At 40.1% G+C, this 22249-nt stretch overlaps 2 long non-coding RNA genes and 2 other non-coding genes across 5 annotated transcripts in view; all 4 read right to left on the bottom strand.

The window, feature by feature from the left end:
• Positions 1-2837: 2837 nt before the first annotated feature.
• Positions 2838-11896, bottom strand: LOC122552942 (uncharacterized). Of its 2 annotated transcripts, XR_006312561.2 has the most exons (7): positions 11882-11896; positions 10763-10916; positions 10515-10659; positions 10033-10192; positions 5741-5815; positions 5053-5128; positions 2838-2971 (listed from the first exon to the last, which is right to left on the bottom strand). It is a non-coding gene; the product is annotated as an uncharacterized LOC122552942 (long non-coding RNA). The 2 variants fall into 2 exon arrangements; XR_006312560.2 differs by lacking the exons at positions 10763-10916; positions 11882-11896 and having other exon boundaries at positions 10515-10693.
• On the bottom strand, positions 4781-4850 carry LOC122553297 (small nucleolar RNA SNORD50). Its single transcript, XR_006312677.1, has one exon. It is a non-coding gene; the product is annotated as a small nucleolar RNA SNORD50 (small nucleolar RNA).
• LOC122553296 (small nucleolar RNA SNORD50) lies at positions 6054-6120 on the bottom strand. The gene has a single exon (XR_006312676.1). It is a non-coding gene; the product is annotated as a small nucleolar RNA SNORD50 (small nucleolar RNA).
• Positions 11897-15744: 3848 nt separating the features above from the next.
• LOC148148989 (uncharacterized) overlaps positions 15745-22249 on the bottom strand; it is a 278572-nt gene continuing 272067 nt past the window's right edge. Inside the window, exon 4 of the long non-coding RNA XR_015758482.1 lies at positions 15745-15838. This is a non-coding gene — a long non-coding RNA (uncharacterized LOC148148989). The remainder of the gene's footprint in view (positions 15839-22249) is intronic.

The following is a 22249-nucleotide window of genomic DNA, read 5'->3' as shown; positions in this document are numbered from 1 at the left end:
TGAGATCGAATTTTGCCATTCGTGTCACATTTCAGATTGTAGGAAAGGCATTGATGAAACCAGCACCTTTGATGCCAATTCCAGCATTCTAAGAACTGTTTACACGGGTAATGATTGATTGCATAGGTCCCTCCCTAAAACCAAGAGTGGGAATCAGTATCTAACCCTAATGTCTTCCATGTTTCTGGAAGCAATTCCAATATGAAATGTCAAGTCAAAAAAGGTTGCACAAGAATTGCCTACTTTCTTCAGACGTTGTGGATCCAGAGATTCAGTCAGACCTATGGTCCAATTTTACTGACAAATTATTTATGGAAGTCATGGATAGTTTAGGCACTACACACCTCACATCAAGTACATACCATCCTGAATCCCACAAAGCAATGGTAAGGTGGCAATAGACCTTAAAGTTGAGGGCTTATTGCCAGGATTACCCAATGAGTGGGAAAATTGTATCCCATTTATGTTCATTGTTATTAAGAGATGCTCCAAATGAATTGACCCAGTTTACACCACTTGAATTGATATTTGGACACATAGTAAGACAGCCTTTAAATTAAGGAAAGATTGATAGGTCAAAAATCAGATTTCACTGACAGATTATGTATCTGAGGTGAGGGAAAGATTAAACAGAGTAGGTGAATTATCAAGACAGCATTTGAAAGGTGGCACAGTATCTAATGAAGCAAGAGGCAGATAAGAAATGCAAAACTCATGTTTGCCTGTAGGGATAAAGTATTGGTGCTGTTACCAGTAGTAAGAGATCTCTTCAAAGCAAGGTTTAGTGATCCCTATCAGATCGAGTTGAATTACCTGATAAAGATACAATTAATTTTTTTCCTATCTAGCATATGCCATGTGAACATTCTGAATTATTATGACAGGGAAAGGAAAGGAAACCAGAAAAAAAACAGGTATTAGTTACTGCCACTGAGGAATCAAATCCAGATCAACATGCCTCAGAATAAATTGATTCAATGACAAAATCCTGAAGGAATGGGATAGGGTAGTGAGTTATCGATCCCTGGAACAGAAAACTGAATTGAAAAATTTATTACAGTGCTATGAGGACCTATGTGGGAGTAGAATGGAGAGAACTAATGCAATCACACACAAGGACGATGTAGGGAATGCTGTTTTGATAAACAGGTTTAATCCTCTTAATTAGTGCAGGTTCAGAAGGAAGTGAAAGTGATGCTCCAGGAAGAGGACAGACATGAATCAAGCGAGTTGAGTTCACCAGTCAAGTTGGTCCCCAAAACTGGTGGTACTCAACAATTCTGCATAGTTTATCAGAATGTAAATGCTGTGACAAAAATCTAACTCACACCCAACTCCAAAGCTAGAGGATTAGTGTGGAATTAGTGGGACAATCCAATATTTCCTGGTTACTGGCAAGTACCATTGTCAGAGAAATCAAAACCAAAAGAAAATCTGCTTTTGTGACCTCAAATGGGCCATATCAATTTAATGTAATGTCTTCTGAAACAAAGACCACACCAGCCACTTTTCAAAGTAGTATGAACTGTTGTTGCAGGATTTACTAATTCTAACATCGACATAGATGACTTAGTGATCTTTTGTCATTTGTGGAAAGATCAGATGGTGCATTTTGCAGAGCTCAGACTATAGATAGCCACACTGGTCATAAAACTTGGCAAAAAACAGTTTGTAAAGGCAAAAGCGACATTCTTAGGACACAGATGGATGGATAACACCAAGAAACTCAAAGACAAAAGCCAGAGAATTTCCAAGACCATTTAAAAAGTGCTACAATTTTAGGACTGAGTGGATGGATTCTAAAGGAAATCTGTACCAAACTTTAGTGGCACCATTAGCTAATTTGTTGAAAAAGAACACAATTACTATGATTGGAACAATGCGAGGAGGCATTTTGGAGAATTTAAAAATCAGTGTGGCAAATTTTGAAACTTTAAAATTGCCATCAACACAGGTGATGTAGGTATTGGGAGCTGTGTTATAGAAAGATGCGTGGAATTGAAAGACAACTTAGTTATTTTAAACTTAGAGATTAAAATGCAAAGTTGAGCTTTCAGGTGCTTAGAGCACCTGAATCAAAAAGTTTGTATCAAGAGGCTATATTGTTAGCAGGCAAAGCAGCACTTTTACCAAAGATACCAGCTTTTAAATCAGACCCTTAGCTACCAAAAACCCATTAAATTTAAACCTGAGTTTCGTCAACCTAGGACCAATCCAACTGTAAAAATATTGATAGGTCAAGGGTATAAAAGATGGAGGCATTTGGGAAAAAAAATATAATCGGGGGTGGGGGGCAGAGAAGAATGCGAGCTATCAGTTTGGAGATAAGAGCTCAAACATTTACATGGTACACCATTTAAATTCCTGGACAAAAGAATCCAGAGGAAACAGTCCTGATAGAAGGATCAGTCAGAAAATGAAGTTAGAGAAGACGTTAACCCAACTGTAATGGAGCGTAAATTCTTTGTTATAGAAGTAGGAGTTATTGAAATAGCATGCTATCAGAATCATGTTATTCAGAGCAATCAGAAGGGAATTGTTCAGTCTGTTAACAGTTTAGTTAATTTGTTCATTAAGAGTTAGATAATTAAATTGTTATTTGTGGATTGCAAAGTGAGCATCAGGGATCTCTTAACCACTAGAATTTACTGAAGCAAAAACAAAAAAATCAGATTACCAACCCCTTCTCCCACTACTTAACAGATTGTAGGGAGAGGTGCTACTCTTTGGGTGATTTGGTTGTATTTTGGGGGGTTGGTCCTCTGCTTTTAACAAGATGCAGTGAGCCTTTTTGTACAGAGAGGCTCTGTAATATAGCACAACAGTCTGACCAAAGGCAGATTTAAAACCAAAATTTTATTAATTGTTAGTTATATTGTAACTTGGGAAACACTATTGTCATCCAAGAATGTGCACCAAGACAAAGTCAACTGCATATCTGGTTACAGAGTCTTCAGATTATAGATGACACCTGAGAGAATAAAATGGACAAGATTAGGGAAGCTACAGCTTTAATTCAACTGTTTTCTTTATAACAAAGATAAACTGATAAGGTTTCTAATTAGGCCTCAAACCTCAATTGATTTAAACTGAGTTTCTGCAGTGATCACTAAAAAGTTACAGTACAAGAATTCCCAAGTTAACCTGACTTTTGGATCCAGGTTCCCAGAAATGACTCACTACTGGAGAAGTACATTCATTGTAAAAAAAATTTAGCTACAACTAAATAGCAAGTATTTATTATTTAACTTTAGTCCCTTTACACACAGGGGGAAAAACATTGCACATCTTAGGAAGAGGGAAACTGAAAGCAGCTCAGTGGTCTTTGTTCACAGGTTTTGCTAACCGATTGTGTTGATTAGAATCCTGCTTCTTTAATGCTTTCACTTGTTTTCAGGTGGTACAAGGTCAGACTTAAGCCTGAGAGATCAAATTGTGCCTGAGAGATCAAACAATCCCATTTGGACAGCTTTGTTTCAGCTCACGTGCAACCCACCTACCAGAAGACAGATAGTTCCTTTTCCATTTTAATCCACAAAAGACAAAAACAAACTAGTTCTTACAACAATCTGCACACTGTTGCTACTCTTAATAGTGGATGAGATTAGTTTTTCTAGACCATGCCAGTTGTTGCTTACAGCCCAAGGTATTGCTGTATGCAGATACTGTATGCTTCAGCTATGAGAAAGCACAAAAAGTCAAACAATTTTAATCATTGACAGACATCTGTACTTTGGATTTTGAGGGAAGGTTACTGAAGCACCTGTAGATGGATCAGCATTGGACACTACCCTCAAGGAATATCTGCAGTGTCCAGATCTTTCCACCTAGACGTTACCCCCAATCTTTTGCAGGTAAGGCAACTTAAAACTAGTTAAAAGCTCAACTCATCTGACTACTTTAAGATGCCTTGACACCAAATGCTACTTTGTCATGCACCTCTGGGACAGGAGCCTGGGATAAGCAGAAGCAGGGGGATCTGAGCATATATTTACAGATATTTGAAGTTGGTACAACAGGTGGAGAGAGCAGTGTCTTCAGCTTTATGCAGTACAAAGAGCAAAGTGATGTGAACATGAGATGTACACAATTTGACTTTGTCAGTGGATGCCACATTATACTAAAAGTATAAATACATTGGAGAACAGAAGCAATTTAATAGAATTGCTTCTGAAATTAGAAACCTGAAGTAATTTTATAGATGAGTGAAATTGAGACTGTCCTCCTTGGAGAGAAGGGAGCTAAGAGATTTGATAACTGTTTTCAAAACCAAAGTGGGCTGGACAGAATAGAGCTGTCCCTAAAAAATATTAGGGACAGGAGGGCATGAATTTAAAGTGACATGCAAAAATGATGAGAAAATTCACTAAGTTATTAGAATATGGAATGCACTTTGAGCCGGTGCAGATGCAATAGACCAAATGGTCACCACCTCATGCTGTAACAATTCTCATTCTGGGGAAGAGTGCACAAACCTCACCATAACAGCTATGTGAACAAAATGACAAGCAATTTAGTCCAGATTTATTAATGTTGGCAGCTTGTCAAATGCACACCCGACTTAACATTATTAAAGAAGTTAATAATGATCTGACTTGATCTGCACGAGACTACAAGATATGGCTGACACAAAGTAAATCCTGAAATTACCCAACATTTTGCTAACTGCTACTGACTTGTTCTGGAAGACACGTGGATTCATACAAGGCCAATTAAGTGTATAGCCATATTAGCATAACCAAAATAATACTGGATAACTGAAAAGTGTATTTGAGGTCTAATCTCAGCAGTCAGATCCGTTTAAGTGTTTCATCACAAATGTCAGGTTCGGGATAGTAACATCACTGATTAGACCATTTTAGTTAACTATGTAGCTAAACAGATTTTCTTCAAAATTAGTGTTGCAAAGTATGTGTTGCAATTACCCTGAAATCAGAACAAACTTCCATCTGCTACCAAAGTACTGTGGAAAAGAAAAAAATAATCTCAAGTGGATCATACCAGTATCATGACTAAAATTTCAAAATGTTGAAATTTGTACAATAAGCTTACTTCGTTCTATTGTAGCACATATCAGATTCAGTCAATGCAGATTCTCTTCAGTGTAGTTCAGGCATAGCCAGGCCACCTAAAAAGCATGTAGTATGAGTATATTATCACAATGCAGGTGAAAGCTGGAAGCCACGAGTCGCCACACTTGTACTTACACACTTAAGCTGATTTAGGTAAAATTGCAACTTGAACTTCAATCATATTCTGCAATAGTAGATAAGTAGACAATCTCAAGAAGGGTTGCAAACAGGACACAAGTGTTCCAGTGTTTCCCCATTATCAGAAAAAGTCAAAAGGGCTAGGAGATGTTACAAAAGTAAAGTTGATTTTTGACTTGTGCTCATACAGAATTGCAAATGCCATTAAGTTCAGTATGTTATTGTTCTTTGTAAGTGGCACTGACTTGGTGGGCAAGATAAAAGATTGCCTTTTGGGATTGCAGTGTCAAGTTTGCACATAAATTTATGACTATGACATGAACAGAAACATGTTTTCACAATGTCAAGTCTTAGTCCAAAAGTCAGAAACATTCAATTACAGAAATTTGACATCCTTTATATAAAGATACTACATCTGGACTGCAGAAACACCAAGGAGATATATCACTGGCTCATCCCATTCAAATTACAAACACAGGTCTTAATCATGTGCCATCTTAAAGCAGAGAAGATTTAAATAAAACAGTTACCTATGCAAATTGCTAAAACAAGGATCAAACTTCTGGAGGGTCATCCATCATGTAGAACGGATTGTGCCGTCACATCTGCACATGGGGGGGGGGGGCGGGTCAGAATTAAACAGAAGACAGGGAAAGAAATTAGGTCACTTTGTTACATAGTAAGTCAATAAGGTGGACAGGAAGCAATACGTCTCGTAACAAATATTTCAGGGTAGTGACTTTCCATTGAATCCTGACATGTTATTGTTTTTCCCACAAATGCTGCCTGACTAGCAGAGTTTCGATCACCTGTAATTTTAAGCTTTTGTACTTATTCAGTCAAATCTCAGCAGTCAGATCCGTACCTTTCTCATCAGAACTTCAGGTTCGGGATTTGCTCATCATTGATAAGACCAGAATCAAAAAACCAGTAGCTCAACTACTGGCCTATATCTAAGTAGTAGTGTACTTCATTTACATTTCAGTAATCAATGAGCAGAGCTTGCAGCTGCTCCCGGAATTGCAGGTTTAAACAATTAAGTTTAAAAAAATTTCAAGATTTTAATTGATTTTGTTGCATTAACATTTGAAAACTCAAAAATTGCATCTTTCACACCATGAACGTTTTTTGAAAAAAATTAGCTTTAGAGGCCTTCATTGAATAGCTGAAGTATACTTGCCACACCTTAGTTCAGAAGCTACAAGATATGCATTTTAAAACTGTTTCCCTACACAGTTAGCTGTTTTCTTCAAAGACTTTATTGAAAAAAGTGGTCATTTTAATTCAGTTAATTCTTAATCACCTAAGTGATTGATTTTATTGGTGTTTGATATATTTTTAATCTTTTTGCATTTTAACATACCTTTCATTTTATGTACAAAGCCCAATGGAGGACAGAAGCAAGACTTCAAAGAGCATTCTGGGAGAAGTCAGCTCAGTTAACACAACTGATCAGCAGAGTGAGGAAGAACCCAGTGTCAAGGAATAGTAAAACCCAAACATTGTTGTACTTCATCCTCTAATTTAAAGGGTTTTGTTGTAGCCTAGAGAGGGTATTTAGTCTGTTTATGAAGATTGCATTGTAATATAAGTAACCAGTTAGTGTTCCTAGTTGGCATAAGCACAGCTTAGGTGAAAATTGGGCTTCACTGAGTGATACTGGGCTAAAGTGACACATTCCTGCAAGATGTGAGGTTAGGGAGCAGTCTAATGTCCCTGACAACAGTTCTGGAAGAAGTGTGATTGGCTGCAGCTCCTCAAAGAGGAGGTTGTTCAGTTGGACACTGAGGAGCCTATAGGGGGCAGAGTGTGATAAGAGACGTTACAGAGGTGGCCACACCAATGGGTTCAGTACGGTAGAGGGGTGACCACCAGGAAGGGCAGGTAGGTAAGACTATTCCCCTCTAACAGGGGTATCATTTTGGATACTGTCACTGGGGAGTGTAACATCAGCAGCCAGGCCTATGGTACTACAGCTGGCTCTGCTGTAGAACAGGGTTAGGCAAGACCCAAGCAATTGATAGTGGAAGACCACCGACTAGTTAGGGGCACAATAGGCCACATTGTGTGTAGCAAAAACAAGATTGGAGGTGGTACAGTGAAATGCCATTTCACCTGAAAAAGACCCAATCTCTTAATATAAAGAGCATAGGGGCATTCCTAAAAAAAATGCAGGAAGGCAAACAGGAAATATGAAATAGCATTTGCAGACAAGGTTTAGGATAATCCAAGACATTCTACAAATATATTATTAAGTGATGTAAGAGACAAGGGCCCCCTTAAAGATCAAGGTGGTTGCTTGTGTCAAAACTCGAGATGGTAGGTACTAAATGTAAATTTAGAGTTTGTGCTGTGAGGAAGAAAGAGATCAAGATGTAGATGTAATTGATATTTTAAAAATAGCTTGCATGACAAGTTCAGGTCTTTGAGAATATAAAAAAGGTGGATAAATCTCTGGGACCTGATCCAATATGTCCCAAAACATTGAAGTAAGAAGGAAATTGCAAGACCTCTTGTAGAAGTACTTGTATCATCTATAATGCAAAGAAATTTAGAGACACTTTTCCCTCATAAAACTATGAGATGCCCGAGGGTCTGTTTCCATGCTGTACATCTATGACTGGGCGGTGATAATGTTCAACCTTTAAGAAAAAGGTTGAAAGAGAAACCGGGAACCATAGACCCACAAGTCTGACTGTGGTTGTGGGTAAATTGGAGGGGACTTTTAAATATAGCCTTTATGGACATTTGGAGGCACAAATTGCTTAGATATGGTCAGCATGGTTTTGTGTGAGAAAAATGGTGTCTCAAACTTGATTGAATTTGAAGTAGTTACTATGAAGATCGAGGGCAGCGGGGTAAATGGTGTTTACTTGGACTGTAAAGGCTTTAAGTAATTATTAAAGTTAGTTACATGGGATTCAGGGTGAGCTTGCCAATTGGATAATAATTGGCTTAATAGCAAGAAAGTAAAACAAAAAGTGTGGCAGTGAAGGACTGCTTTTCAGGCCGGAAGGCCCATCAACAGTGTTCTACAGGAATCGTAGAGATGTACAGCATGGAAACAGACCCTTCGGTCCAAGCCATCCATGCCGGCCAGATATCCCAACCCAATCTAATCCCACCTGCCAGCACCCGGCCCATATCCCACCAAACCCTTCCTATTCATATACCCATCCAAATGCCTCTTAAATGTTGCAATTGTATCAGCCTCCACCACATCCTCTGGCAGCTCATTCCATACATGTACCACCCTCTGCGTGAAAAAATTGCCCCTTAGGTCTCTTGTTTATATAAATGATTTGGATGAGAATATAGAAGACATGGTTAGTAAGTTTTGGATGATGCCAAAACTGGTAGCATTGTGGACAGTGAAAAAGGTTTTCTAAGTTTGCAAAGGAATCTTTATCAAATGGGTCAATAGCCTGAAAAATGAGTTCAATCTAGATAAAAGGCATTGCATTTTGGAACAACCAAGGGTAGGGCTTATACAATTAATAGAAGAGCCTTGGATAGTGTTTAAAATAGAGGGACCGGGCCTCACGTACATAATTCTTGGAAGTTTGTGTCACAGACAGTGGTTATAAAGGTGTTTAGCATGCTTTCCCTCATTGTTCAGTCTTTGAATATACTAGTTGGTAGAGGTTGTACAAGACACTATTCTAGAAGAGGCCTCAGTCTCCAGTTCTAGAAGTATGTTAAGCTGGAGAGGTCCAGAAGAGATTTACCAGGAGTTGCCAGGTATAGAACGCTTGAGTTACAAGAAAGGCTGGGACTTGTGTCACTGGTCTATAGGAGGTTGAGCCTTATAGACATTTATAAAATAACGAGGGGTACAGAGAATTAATGGTAGTTGTCTTTTCTCTCAGGTGGATGAATTCAGAAATGTGAGCATACATTTAAAGGTGAGGAGCGACTGAGATTTTGAAATAAAGATGAAGGGAAATTTTATTTTTTTTAAAACTGAGGTTGGTTAGCAGATGGAATGAACTTCCTGAAGCAACAGTTTATATGGGTACAATAACTGTTGAGACATTTGGATAAGTACATAAATAGGAAAGCTTTGAAAGGATAGGGGTCAGGAGCAGGCAGGTGAAACTAGTTTAGTTTGGAATTACATTTAACATGGACTGCTGTATTGACTCTAACCAAGGGAGAAAAGTGTAGCGATAGCTAAATGAGGGCGTGCAGAAAGACAGGCAAAGAACACCGTGCCACTGCAGATCTGAGTGGTAAAACATTAGGAAAGCGTTCCACTAGAACTCGACAGAGCAGAATTGGAAAACCAGATTTCTAAGGATAAACTCCAGGTAACAAAACTCCAGACTTTCCAAAAGGGATTAATTGACCAAAAAGGAGTTTAAAAAAAAAGCCATGCTGACACCAATAACTGATAATGCAGAAACACACATGGCTCTAGCCCCAGAGTGTCAAATGTTCAAAGTGTAAGCATCAATGCATCCTGGAAAGCTTTCCAGCATTTAATAGTACCAGGAATTCAGTTTGTCACACTATTTAAACTGGGACTTAAAACATGCCTCCACTACACATGGATTAATTGTTGGAGGTACTAGGACAGACGAACAGTCTCCCCCCAAAAGAAAGAGATACAAATTTTAGTTACATGGTACAAAAAAATCCTATAGACAATTCAGTTCTTTACAGAAAGATTTTAAAAGCACACTTTGCTATTTCATTAGTATCTACCAATCAAACTTGTTTTCAGTAAAGTTGGAGAGATAATAGCCCAGACACCTTACTTTCAGAAATATGGACGTCATAACTCTTTCCTGATATGCCATACTTTGTGTGGAGGACTTACCCTAACTGAAAGGCAGCACTTTTGACAATACAACATTGCACAGATTTCCTTCTACTTTGATGTTCAAGCCTCAGGTTCTTGAACCCACAACTTTGTAAATCCAGGTGCGAATACTACCAACTGAAGTCTTCAGGGCAGAGAAGCTTCCACAGTTGTGGGCCTGGGTAGCACGGCCGAAACAAAAAGGGAAAAAAAGATTAAAAGTTTTTAAAAATCTGACTTTCACGTACAGATTCTTTCAGACTCAGTTTTACATTGAGATCAATATACACACACACAGATCGACAGTGTTTAAAAAAAACCGTCAAATTATAAATTCATGTTTTCTGGGGGCATTCAAGTATTACAACTTGCTTGATCAATGATCGAAAAACGGGGCGGAAAAATAGGATGTTTGAAATTTTAACAAATTAGTTATAGCGGTGTTTTTAATAATTAACAATGTTCAGTGAATTCACTTTATACAAGCAGTCTTACATTACCTAGATTTCCGGCAAGTGAAAGCCACTGTTCCAGTGCCAGGACTCCCTCCGCACAACCTCCCCCACTAAGCTCAGGGATCCCATCCATGGCGCGCATTATCACCCCAGAGAATTAGTTTCTTATTATGGTCATGTAGTATCCATTCTGTTATGGTAAAATAAGAAACAATAATCAGATCATCAGGAAAGGAAGCGTTTTGAGAAAAATACTTTTTGAAGACAACTACATCGCCTCCGTTCTTACTCACGTGGCAGAGAATACAAAGAGACTGTCGAACATGGCCGTTTCCTTTATATACACCAACTCCGCGGAGTACCGCCTGTGACGTTCACCAAACGCATGCGCAACAAGACGTCAAGCATATTTGCACATGCGCATTTAGATGGGAGACGCCGCGATATCTATGCTCCAGCAGTAGCGATTGGAGAAACAATAAATATTAGTTGAGGGTGTGAGTGCTCATTCGGGAACCGCTACAGAAATGGTTATAAAATCATCGTGTAAGAATTTATCCAACTTGCGATTTTGAAATGGAGTTCAGTGGGGACGGGAAATCTCCCGGCCTCAGGAGGGAAGACGAGGGAGTTGGAACCGGAAAAGGTAGCCCAGGATCCGGAAGGAGAGTGGACAAAGCGGAACCAGGAGAGCCTTTCTCTTGGGATTCTACCTCCCTGTCTTCGCTCACATCTGTTCCCTTTAGTACTCTTCGTGGTTAGAATCATAGAGTCCCGACAGTGTGGAAACAGGCCCTTCGACCCAATAAGTCCCACCGACCCTCCGAAGAGTATTCTCCAAAGTAGCCACAAAATACAGATGCACATTTTAGTGTTGGACGGAAGGGTTTGACAGAATCGGTCCGACACACTATTCTTGTGTAGAGTGAATGGCCAGTTCCTGATTGCTCATTATACTGTGTTAACGAGAGGTGTGCACTGAAAGGGGGGGGGGGGAGATAATTGCGCTCTCTTTCTAATATACACGCTTTTCTCTCATTCTCTTTCCTCCGCATGTTTCTGCAGACTGTCTGTTTGAGCACATTCCGTTTAAAGTGGCAAGTCGTACATTTGCTATCATCAAACGCAGAAAGGAGGAGACTATTCGGCGTATTGTGTGAACTGGACAACAAAGATCTCACTAGGCTAAATCCATTTCCTAACTTTTAGCTCAACGTCCTGAGGGTTTTGGCAATACTAGTGTTATGAGATGGAGGTGAACCCCTTTTAATTAAACCAAGCACCAAGAAAAGCTCATCTTGCTTCATAAACTGTTAAAATATGAGTGACAAATAACTCCTAATTTTCACTATTTAAAGAAAATAACATGCTGTTAGGTTTGGGAACTAACACAATCAGCAAACATCACTCACTCTGTCTCGGTTCGATGATACCTCGAACATCGCATCCACTTCCTTCTGGATTTGTGTAGATTTGAGAGGATTAAGCCTGTAGGGGTATTGTTTTATTGGGACAGCATTCCCTACTTGCTCCTCATGCACAACAGTATTAGTCCTCATTTTATTCCTACAGATGGCCTCATACTGCTACAACAAACCTTTCAACTGGTTTCTTTGCTCCTGAGCCACATAGTTCACTAACTTATCCCACATCTCAAGGACTTCCTCGTTATTTAACATATTTTAAGGCACATCGAAGTCCATGTCGTCTGGATTTGATTCCTCTGTGGGGCAGTTCTAACACGTGTTTCTCCAATTTCCTATCACTCAAAGTTTCAGCATATTCACATGACATACCTGATACAGTTTTTTTTCTATCTGGCATCTTTACCAGATCGTTTATGTGAATCAACATTTTCTTAATTTGATAGGGAACCACTAAACCTGGCTTTGAAGGGATCCCTTACCACTGGTGACAATACTAATATGTCACCCCCATGGGAAAATGTCTGAATTTTAGAGTTTGCACTGCCACCTGCTTCATTCTATGCTGTGCATTTTTCAGGTGCTGTTTAGCTAATTCACCACCTGATTAGACGGAGATGGATAGGTTCTTGATTGTAAAGGGGATCAAGGCTTACAGGGAGAAAGCAGGAGAATGGGATTGATTACATTACATTACATTACATTACAGCGTGGAAACAGGCCCTTCGGCCCAAAAAGTCCACACCGACCCGCCGAAGCGCAACCCACCCATACCCCTACATTTACCCCTTACCTAACACTACGGGCAATTTAGCATGGCCAATTCACCTGACCTGAACATCTTTTGGACTGTGGGAGGAAACCGGAGCACCCGGAGGAAACCCACGCAGACACGGGGAGAACGTGCAAACTCCACACAGTCAGTCGCCTGAGGCGGGAATTGAACCCGGGTCTCAGGCGCTGTGAGGCAGCAGTGCTAATCACTGTGCCACCATGCCGCCCATTGAGAAACCTATCATCCATGATTGAATGGCTGAGCAGACTTGATGGGCTGAATGGCAACATTTCTGCTCCTATGTCTCATGGTCTTATGATTTACTCTCCCACTCACCTCAGATACATAATCCAAGTGTGGGATCTCCGACTTTGCTCCTATCAATTTTTCTTTAATTAATTTCAAAGGCCCTCTCACTTCATGTCCGAATATTAACTTAAAGGGAGTAAACTGAGTAGATTCCTTTGGGGCATCTCTAATGGCAAACAATACGAATGGTATATCTTTAGCTCAATCACTTGGGTAATCCATGGTTTTCAGGATCTGCTGCCACCTTTCCAAAGCTCCCTGGGATTCAGGATGGTTCAAAGTACTGTATGCCTTAAGCTATCATGACTTCCTTAAACAGATTAGCAGACCCTTGGTCTGACTGAATCTCTCTGGGTAACCCATACGAGATAAAGAGAGAGAGGCGGGGCAGTCATTTGGAGATGGTGCCTGTTTAATCACTGTAAACAAAAGATGCGATCACTGTTGGAAACACGACTTTGATGTAATGTTTCCATCAGGACCTCAAGATCTCCTTCGGATAATCCAATTTTTGGATAATTGGTAGTCGGATAATTGAGGTTCCTCTGTACTTGGTTAGGTTTTTCCTTTATCACTACATCAAACAGGGTGTCAGCTAACTGAACCCCAACTCATTCATATTTCTCTTTAGTTTTTCTTTTTTGCTTTGTGACAGTGGGATATTGTTACTACACAGTCTGGAAAAATTCCAGGGTATTTGTCTTTTAACTCCCCGGTTCTCTGGTTTTCCTTTGGCTTCACCACCACAAGAGATGTCATTCCCATCTTGATTCCTGCTAGGAAGTTCCCAAAAACAAACTGAATTCCTGGAACTGACACTCAGTCAATCACTCCCACTGTTACTTCCCCAGTCTTGTTTCGGCTCGCAAACCTGAACGTACACAGTGGAATGCTAAATTTCTGTCCATCTATTCCACTAATTACCACTCTTGGGTAACATGTCAGAAAGAGTGCAAATAATTTCATCTCTTACTATTCGAGATGATTAGATCATGTATGTCTCAAAATTGTAACTTCTTTCCAATGCGGAACTTCAAGCCAGTGTCTACAGGAAAACAACACATTTGGACCAAATATTGAACTACAGAAGCAATCATCCCAACATCCACAAACGAATTTGCATTAGGACATTATTTCAATGAGCCACTACACACTGCAGCACAGAGGAACTACGACAGAGCAGAGAAAAATCACCTATACAGTGTATTCAAAAAGGCTGGGTACCCAATGAACACAGTCTGCCGAATTCTCAACAACAAACCCAAACAAGCAGACAAAACATGTCCAGGAACCCTAACCACTCTCCCCTACATCAAAGACATCTCGGAAATGACTGCCAGACTACTCAGACCCCTTGGCATCATGGTAGCCCACAAACCCACCAGCACACTAAAACAGCAGCTAATCAACTTGAAAGACAACAAGCAAAACTAATGTCATTTACAAAATACTGTGCAAGAACTGTAACAAATACTACATTGGACAAACAGGCAGAAAACTATCCACCAAGATATATGAACATCAACTAGCCACAAAACAATATGATCCTCTCTCACTAGTATCCTTACATACAGATAAGGAAGGATACCACCTCGACTGGGACAACACATCCACCCTAGGACAAGCCAAACAGAGATACGCACGAGAACTCTTTGTAGCATGGCATTCCAACTGGAACTCTATCAATAAACACATTGACTTGGATCCCATTTACCACCCCTGAGAAAAATAATAGGAAATGATGTCGCCACAGGAAATGACATCACAAACCCAAGGAAACCCAAAAATATGAATAGAAAGCAGGAAACACAAGCAGTGCTTTGTCCGGAGGCCCACTGAAGATGTTACCTAGTATGGTGATGAAACGTCTGAAAATGAACCTTCTAGCTCAGCGAGCAAACCCACATCCATAGTATGAATTAGCACTGCCCACACGTTCTCTGGCCACTCGTTTTGCCTAGCCAATTTTTCAAATGAAATAAAGAAGGCTTCGACATCTTACCTTCTCCCTTCATCTCCATCCTGTTAACTTGACTTTCCTGACTAATTCACAACTTCTGAAGTTCAAATTGTCTCTTCCTTTCTATTCTCTCTCTCTTTCTGTTTGCTCAGTGAACAGCCTTCTCTCTCTTTCTTTTCCTTTAACATGGCTCTTCTTTCCCTTCCTTTATCTTCTAACTTCAGTTGCCTCAATTGCAATTGAAGTTTTTCGAACTGTACTGCACTTGTCTGTTTCTCTGATACACCTGAGTGCTTAACCAACTCCATTAACAGTTTCAGCTTTCCTTTTGTCCCTGGTTAAACCTAGTTCTAACCTATTGGTTACTTCTAAAAGTATATCCTTCATCTGTCTTTCTAAACTTTGCAAATTTGGCATCTTCAAACCCCCGAATCTCTTTAGCAATCTTAAGAGCCATTTCTCTTGTAATTTAAAGGGATTGAAATTAAACAAATTGTCTCACCAAAGTTTTGTTTAAACATCTAGGACACTAATCACCAAGTGTTTAAATCTGCTGAAATCTTTTGTATCCCAAATCTGTCCAAATCCCTGAGTGGATCTGTCTAAACCTGAACAAATCTTGGAAAACAAACCCTCAAACTGTTATAACACAGAGGCGAACCCCTCTATTATTTGTAACAAACACCCAGAAAAGCTCGCCTTGCTATCTATTAAAATATGAGTGACAGAGAACTCCTAAATTCTACTATTTAAAGAAAATAACATCAATTGATGGTAGGAGACAGATGGTGGGCGGAGAGTTTTTTTTGGACTGGAGGCCTGTGATCAGCAGTGTTCCGCAGGGATTGGTGCTGGATCCGCTTGAGTTTGAGTTCATGTATCCTTGGACATCAGGGTGTGTCTAGGAAAAATGAACAAACAACGAAATTCACAGCTGACCTTGGAGGAACTTGTGTGGGAGAGTTCATCGCATAGGAACAGATAAATGCGTGGTTTTTAATGTGTAAACTTGCCATAAGTCTGCAACAGTGTGTAGAGTGAGTTCTTTCTTGATTATATGTTTTATTGAAATCTGTCTCTTGATTAAATTTTAAAAATATAAACCATAAGTACTAAGTTAGCCTGGAGCACTTTTTTAGAGCAAAAAGACAGTGCTATTTTCTGGTTCTAAGATTGTGAAGGAGCAAAAAAAGCCTTTAGTAGAGTGATATGGTCTTCCTGTTGGATGTGGGAGTTTAGGAAGAGTTTCCATGTCACTGATAATTATGTCTGCAGGAAGTCTGCTTGGTTGCAAATCCTATCGGATCGGTTGGAGCGACAGTTAGAGGCATTGAGGAATTTACAAGAGCTAGGGGGTGTGATGGATGGCAGTTTTAGGAAAGGAGAAAGGCCGCACATACAATCAGGTAGATGGATTAACAGCAGGAAAAGTAGGATGGAAGAGCAAGTAGTGCAGGAGTCTTCTGTGGCTATCCCCATTTCAAACAAGTATGCTGTTTTGGAAAATTTAGGGGGTGATGGGCTCTCAGGGGAATGTAGCACAAACAGTCAAGTTTCTGCTATCAAGACAGACGTTAATGGAATGAGGGATAAGTCAGGTTCCGAGTGATTGATTGTGATAGGGGACTCTCTAGGCAGAGGCACAGACAGATGTTTCTGCGGCCAGCAACAATCAGAATAGTGTGTTGTCTCCTTGGTGTCAGAATCAAGGCTGTCGACAAACATAGACTGGGACTGCATTGTGTTAATGGTTTAGATGGAGAGGAATTTGTTAAGTGTGTGTTCAATAAAATTTTCTGATTCAGTATAGGGATGTTCCAACTAGAGAAGGTGCAAAACCTGACCTACTCTTGGGAAATAAGGCTGGGCAGATGACTGAGGTGTCAATGGGGCCTGCAACCACAATTCTATTAGTTTTAAAATAGTGATGGAAGAGGATAGACCGGATCTAAAAGTTGAAGTTCTAAATTGGAGGAAGGCTACATTTGAGGGTATTAGGCAAGAACTTACAAAAGCTGATTGGGGGCAGATGTTCACAGGTAAAGGGACGGTTGGAAAATGGGAAGCCTTCAAAAATGAGAAAACGAGTCCAGAGAAAGTATATTCCTGTTCGAGTGAAAGGAAGGGCTGGAAGGTGTAGGGAATGCTGGATGACTAAAGAAATTGAGGTTTTGGTTAAGAGAAAGAATGAAGTATATGTCAGGTATAGACAGGAGGAATCGAGGAAATCCTTAGAAGAATATAAAGGCAGTAGGAGTACATTTAAGAGGGAAATCAGGAGGGCAAGAAGAGGACGTGAGATAGTTTTTGCAAATAGGATTAAGGAGAATTCAAAGGGTTTTTATAAATACATTAAGGATAAAAAGGTAACTAGGGAGAGAATAGGACCCCTCAAAGATCAGCAAGGCAGCCTATGTGTGGAACCGCAGGAGATGAGTATTTTGCATCAGTGTTTACTGTGGAGAAGGACATAGAAGGTATAGAATGTGGGGAAATGGTTGGTGACATCTTGAAAAATGTCCATATTACAGTGGAAGGGGTGCTGAATGTCTTGAAATGCATAAAAGTGGATAAATCAACAGGACCTGATTAGATGTACCCCAGAACTCTTTGGGAAGCTAGGGAAGTGATTGCTGGGCCTCTTGCTGAGATATTTGTATCATCGATAGTCACAGATGAGGTACCAGAAGACTGGATGTTGACTAACATAGTGCAACTATTTCAGAAAGTTGGTAAGGAAATGCAAGGGAAGTATAGCCTGGCGAGCCTGACATCGGTGGTGTGCAAGTTGTTGAAGGGAATCCTGAAGGACAGGATTTACATGTGTAGAGGAACTCGATTATCTGAAGGACATGGGTGGGGAGTATTTCATTTGGTTAATCAAATTCCGTGTAATGGAATGTTGGATAACATAGTTTAGCCAAGCATCGGGATCTTGCAATCTTGCCGGATAATCTGATATTCAGATAATTGAATGCCGGATAATCGAGGTTCCTTTGTATTTGAAAAGGCAAGGATTGATTAGGGATAGTCAGCATGGCTTTGTGCATGGGGAATCATGTCTCACGAACTTGAATTTGAAGAAGTTTTTTGGAGAAGTAGCAAAGAGGATTGATGAGGGCAGACCGGTGGACATTTGACAAGGTACCCCATGGGAGGCTGGTTAGCAAGTTTAGATCCCATGGAGTATAGGGAGAACTAGCCATTTGGTTACAGAACTGACTCAAAGGTAGAGGACAGAGGGTGGTGGTGAAGGGTTGCTTTTCAGACTGGAGGCCAATGGTGTGCCACAAGGATCAGTGCTGGGTCCACTACTTTTTGTCATTTATATAAATGACAAGTTGTGAACGTAGAAGGTATAGTTAGTAAGTTTGCAGATGACACCAAAATTGGAGGTGTAGCGGACAGCGAAGAAGGTTACCTCAGATTACAATGGGATCTTGATCAGATGGGTCAATGGGTTGAGGAGTGGCAGATTGAGTTTAAATAAATGTGAGGTGCTACATTTTAGAAAAGTAAATCAGAGCATGACTTACACACTTACTGATAAGGCCCTAGCGAGTGTTGCTGAACAAAGAGACCTGGGCGTGCAGGTTCATAATTCCTTGAAAGTAGAGTTGCAAGTAGAAAGGACAGTAAAGAATACATTTGGTATGCTTTCCTTTATTGGTTAGAGCATTGAGTATAGGAGTTGGGAGGTCATGTTGTTGTTGTACAGGACATTGGTTAGGCCACTTTTGGAATATTGCATGCAATTCTGGTCTCCTTCCTATTGGAAGTGTGTTGTGAAACTTGAAAGGGTTGAGGAAAGATTTACCAGGATGTTGCCAGGATTGGTGGATTTGAGCTATAGGGACAGGCTGACTAGGCTGGGGCTGTTTTCCCTGGAGCGTCAGAGGCTGAGGGGTGATCTTATAAAGGTTTATAAAATTATGAGGGGCATGGATAGGATAAACAGACAGTCTTTTTCCTGGGGAGTCCAGAACTAGAGGGCATAGGTTTAGGTTAAGAGGGGAAAGATATAAAAGGGACCCAAGAGCCAACATTTTCACGCAGAGGGTGGTGCGGGTATGGAATGAACCGCCAGAGAAAGTGGTGGAGGCTGGTACAATTGCAGCATTTAAAAAGCTTCTGGATGTATATATGAATAAGAAGGGTTTAGAGTGATATGGGCCAAGAGCTGGCAAATGAGAGTAGATTAGGTTAGGATAACTGGTCGGCATGGATGAGTTGGACCAAAGGGTCAGTTTCTGTGCTGTACAAACTATGACTCTATTTGGATGAGAATTTAGGAGGCGTGGTTAGTAAACTTGCGGATGACACCAAACTTGGTGTTATAGTCGACAGTGAAGAAGATCCTCTAAGATTACACAGGGATCTTGATCAATTCGGCCAATGGGCTGAGTAGTGGCAGATGGAGTTTAATTTGGATATATGTGAGGTATTGCATTTGGGTAAAATGATCAAGGGCAGGGCCTATACAATTAATGGTAGGGCCCTGATGAATGTTATTGAACAGAGACACTTAGGGTTTCAGGTCCATAGTGCTTTGAAAGTTGCATCACAGGTAGACAGGTTGGTTAAGAAGGTGTTTTGCATGCTAGCCTTCATTGTGTAGACCATTGATTGTAGGAGTCATGTTGAGGTTGTACAGGGTATTGGTTACTCACTTTTGGAGTACTGTGTACAGTTCTGGTCACCTTGCTATAGGGAGGATATTATTAAACTGGAAAGGGTGCAAAAAGGTTTATAAGGAGGGATAGTTAAAAGGAGAGGCTGGAGAGGCTGGGACTTCTTTTCCTTGGAACTTGAGGGGTGGACCTTATTCGAATTTACAAAATAATGAGGGGCATAGATAAGGTGAATAGCCAGGGTAGAAGAGTCCAAAATTAGAGGGCATAGGTTTAAGGTGAGAGGGGAAAGCTTTAAAAAGGACCTCACAGATAACTTTTTCATTCAGAGGGTGGACCATGTATGAAGTGAGCTGTCAGAGGAAGTGATAGAGGGGGGTACAATTAGAACATTTAGAAGACATTTGGACAGGTACATGAACAAGAAAGGTTTGGAGGGACAAGGGCCAAATTAGGGCAAATGGGATTGGCTCAGTTTACCATACTTGGTTGGCATGCATGAGTTGGATTGAGAAGTCTGTTCCCATATGATTTTATGGGTCTTTATCAAAAAAAGACATACTCGTCAGGCAACGCTGATAGAGGAAGAAACTTAGTCAATAGAAGGGTTCAGAATTGATAGGGTAGAAATGTTGGATAGAATGTTGATACTCAAAGTTGAAAAGACATGGGTTTGGATGAGATGCATTCAAGGATTTTAAATAAAGTGAGAGTGGAAATTGCGGGCATATTGGCCACAATCTTTCAGTTTCCTTCGACTGGGAAGATGTCAGAAGATTGAAAAATTACAAACATTACAGCCTTGTTCATGAAAGGTTATAAGGAGAAGCACAGCAATTACAGATCAATATTTGCAGTTGTGGAGAGGTTTTGAGAGACATTTATTCAGGGTAGAATTAGTAGTTACCTGGAAAATGGTGGGTTGATTAGGAAGAGTCAGAAGATGAAATCATTTTAAACTAAATTGCTGGAGCTTTTTGAAAAGGTAACAGAAGGCTCAATGAGGGTAATACTTTTGATGTGCTGTACATGAATTTCAGAAGATGCTACATACAGTGCCAGAAAACAGACTTGAGAGGAAAATTATAGGTTATAGAATAAAAGGGTCAGTAGCAAAAAGATACAAAATTGGATGAATGAAAGGAAACAGAGTGTTCATCAATGGATATTTTTCGGACTGGAGAAGGTTTTGTGGTGGAGTTCCTCAGGTGTCAGCATTGGAAACCTTGCTTTTACTGACATTTATTAAAAACATATCTTGGTGTACAGGGGGCAATTTCAAAGTTTGCAGAAGATACAAAACTTGGAAGAATTGCAAGCTCTGAGGAGGACAATGTAGAATTCCAGAAGATATAGATGAGTTGATGGAATAGGAAGATAGGAGGCAGATGAGTATCAATGCAGAGTTGTGAGGCGATACATTTTGGTAGGAAGAACATTGAAAGGCAACATAAAATGCGGGCTACAATTCTGAGTAGGGGTGTAGCACAGAGATGTATATGTGCACAGATCATTGAAAGTTGCAGGAGAGGTAGACAGAGCAGTAAGTAAATGTACAGTATTCTCCACTTTATTAATAGAGGCATAGAGTACAAAGAAACTTCAAAAATAGGAGCATATTAGGTCAACCAGTCCTTCAAACCTGCAACGTCATTCAACATACTCATGGCTGATCATGTAACTTAGCATCTTGTTTTTGTTTTCTCTCCATACCCTTTGATCCCTTTAGCGTTAAGAACTACTGTATATCTAACTCCTTCTTGAAAATATTCAATATATTGGTCTTAACCATTTTCAGTGGTAGAGAATAGGCTCACTGCTTTCTTGGTAAAGAAATTTCTTTTTGTCTCAGTCCTAAATGGCTCGTATACTTTGACTGTACCCCTAGTTATGGACTTCCTGGTCATTGGGAACATCCTTCCTACATTTACCCTGTCTACTACGTTTAGAATTTTATAGGTTTCTATGAGATCTTCCCTCTTTCCTCTAAATTCCAGTCAATGTCATCTGAACCGATCCAGTCTGTCTTGATGCATTAGTCTTGCCATCCCAGGTTTAGTACAAGAATGAGGAGGTGATGTTGAACTTACATAATGCTGGAGCAATGTGTACAGTTCAGGGCTTCGCATTGTAAGAAGGATATGAATGTATTGGAGTGAATGCAGAAGCAGTTTACAAGAACGGCTCCAGGGATGAGAAGCTTAAGTTATGGGATTGGATTGAGGAAATTGGGACTGTTTCCTTTGGAGAGAAGAAATCTAAGAGGAGATCTGCTGGAGGTTTTCAAAATCATGAGGGGACTGAAAAATGTATATATGGAGGAACTGTTCATGCTTGTTGTACAAGAACAAGAGGCATAGATTTAAAGTGATCTCCAAATTAAGCAAGAGAGAATTGAGGAAAAACATCTACATTTAGTGAGTAGTTAGGCAATGGAAATGTGCTGCCTGAAATTGTGGCATAGGCAGATTCAATTGAGGCATTCAAGAGGGATTGGATGATTATTTGGTCAAAGATAGTGTGCAAGAATATGGGGAAAAGCAGGATATTGGCACTAAGTACTAATCTCATTTAACAAGGCAGTGCAGGCATTTTTGGCAAATTGACTCCTCCGGTGCCATATCACTTTTGTGATTCTGTGTTTTAAAAAAAGTGTGGTTCAATTTAAATCAAGGTTCTAA

Source organism: Chiloscyllium plagiosum, unplaced genomic scaffold (assembly GCF_037043375.1).
Source record: "Chiloscyllium plagiosum isolate Xiang-an unplaced genomic scaffold, Cpla_swu_hap1 HiC_scaffold_10, whole genome shotgun sequence".
NCBI lineage: Eukaryota > Metazoa > Chordata > Chondrichthyes > Orectolobiformes > Hemiscylliidae > Chiloscyllium > Chiloscyllium plagiosum.
This window is presented reverse-complemented; position numbering and strand designations above follow the sequence as displayed.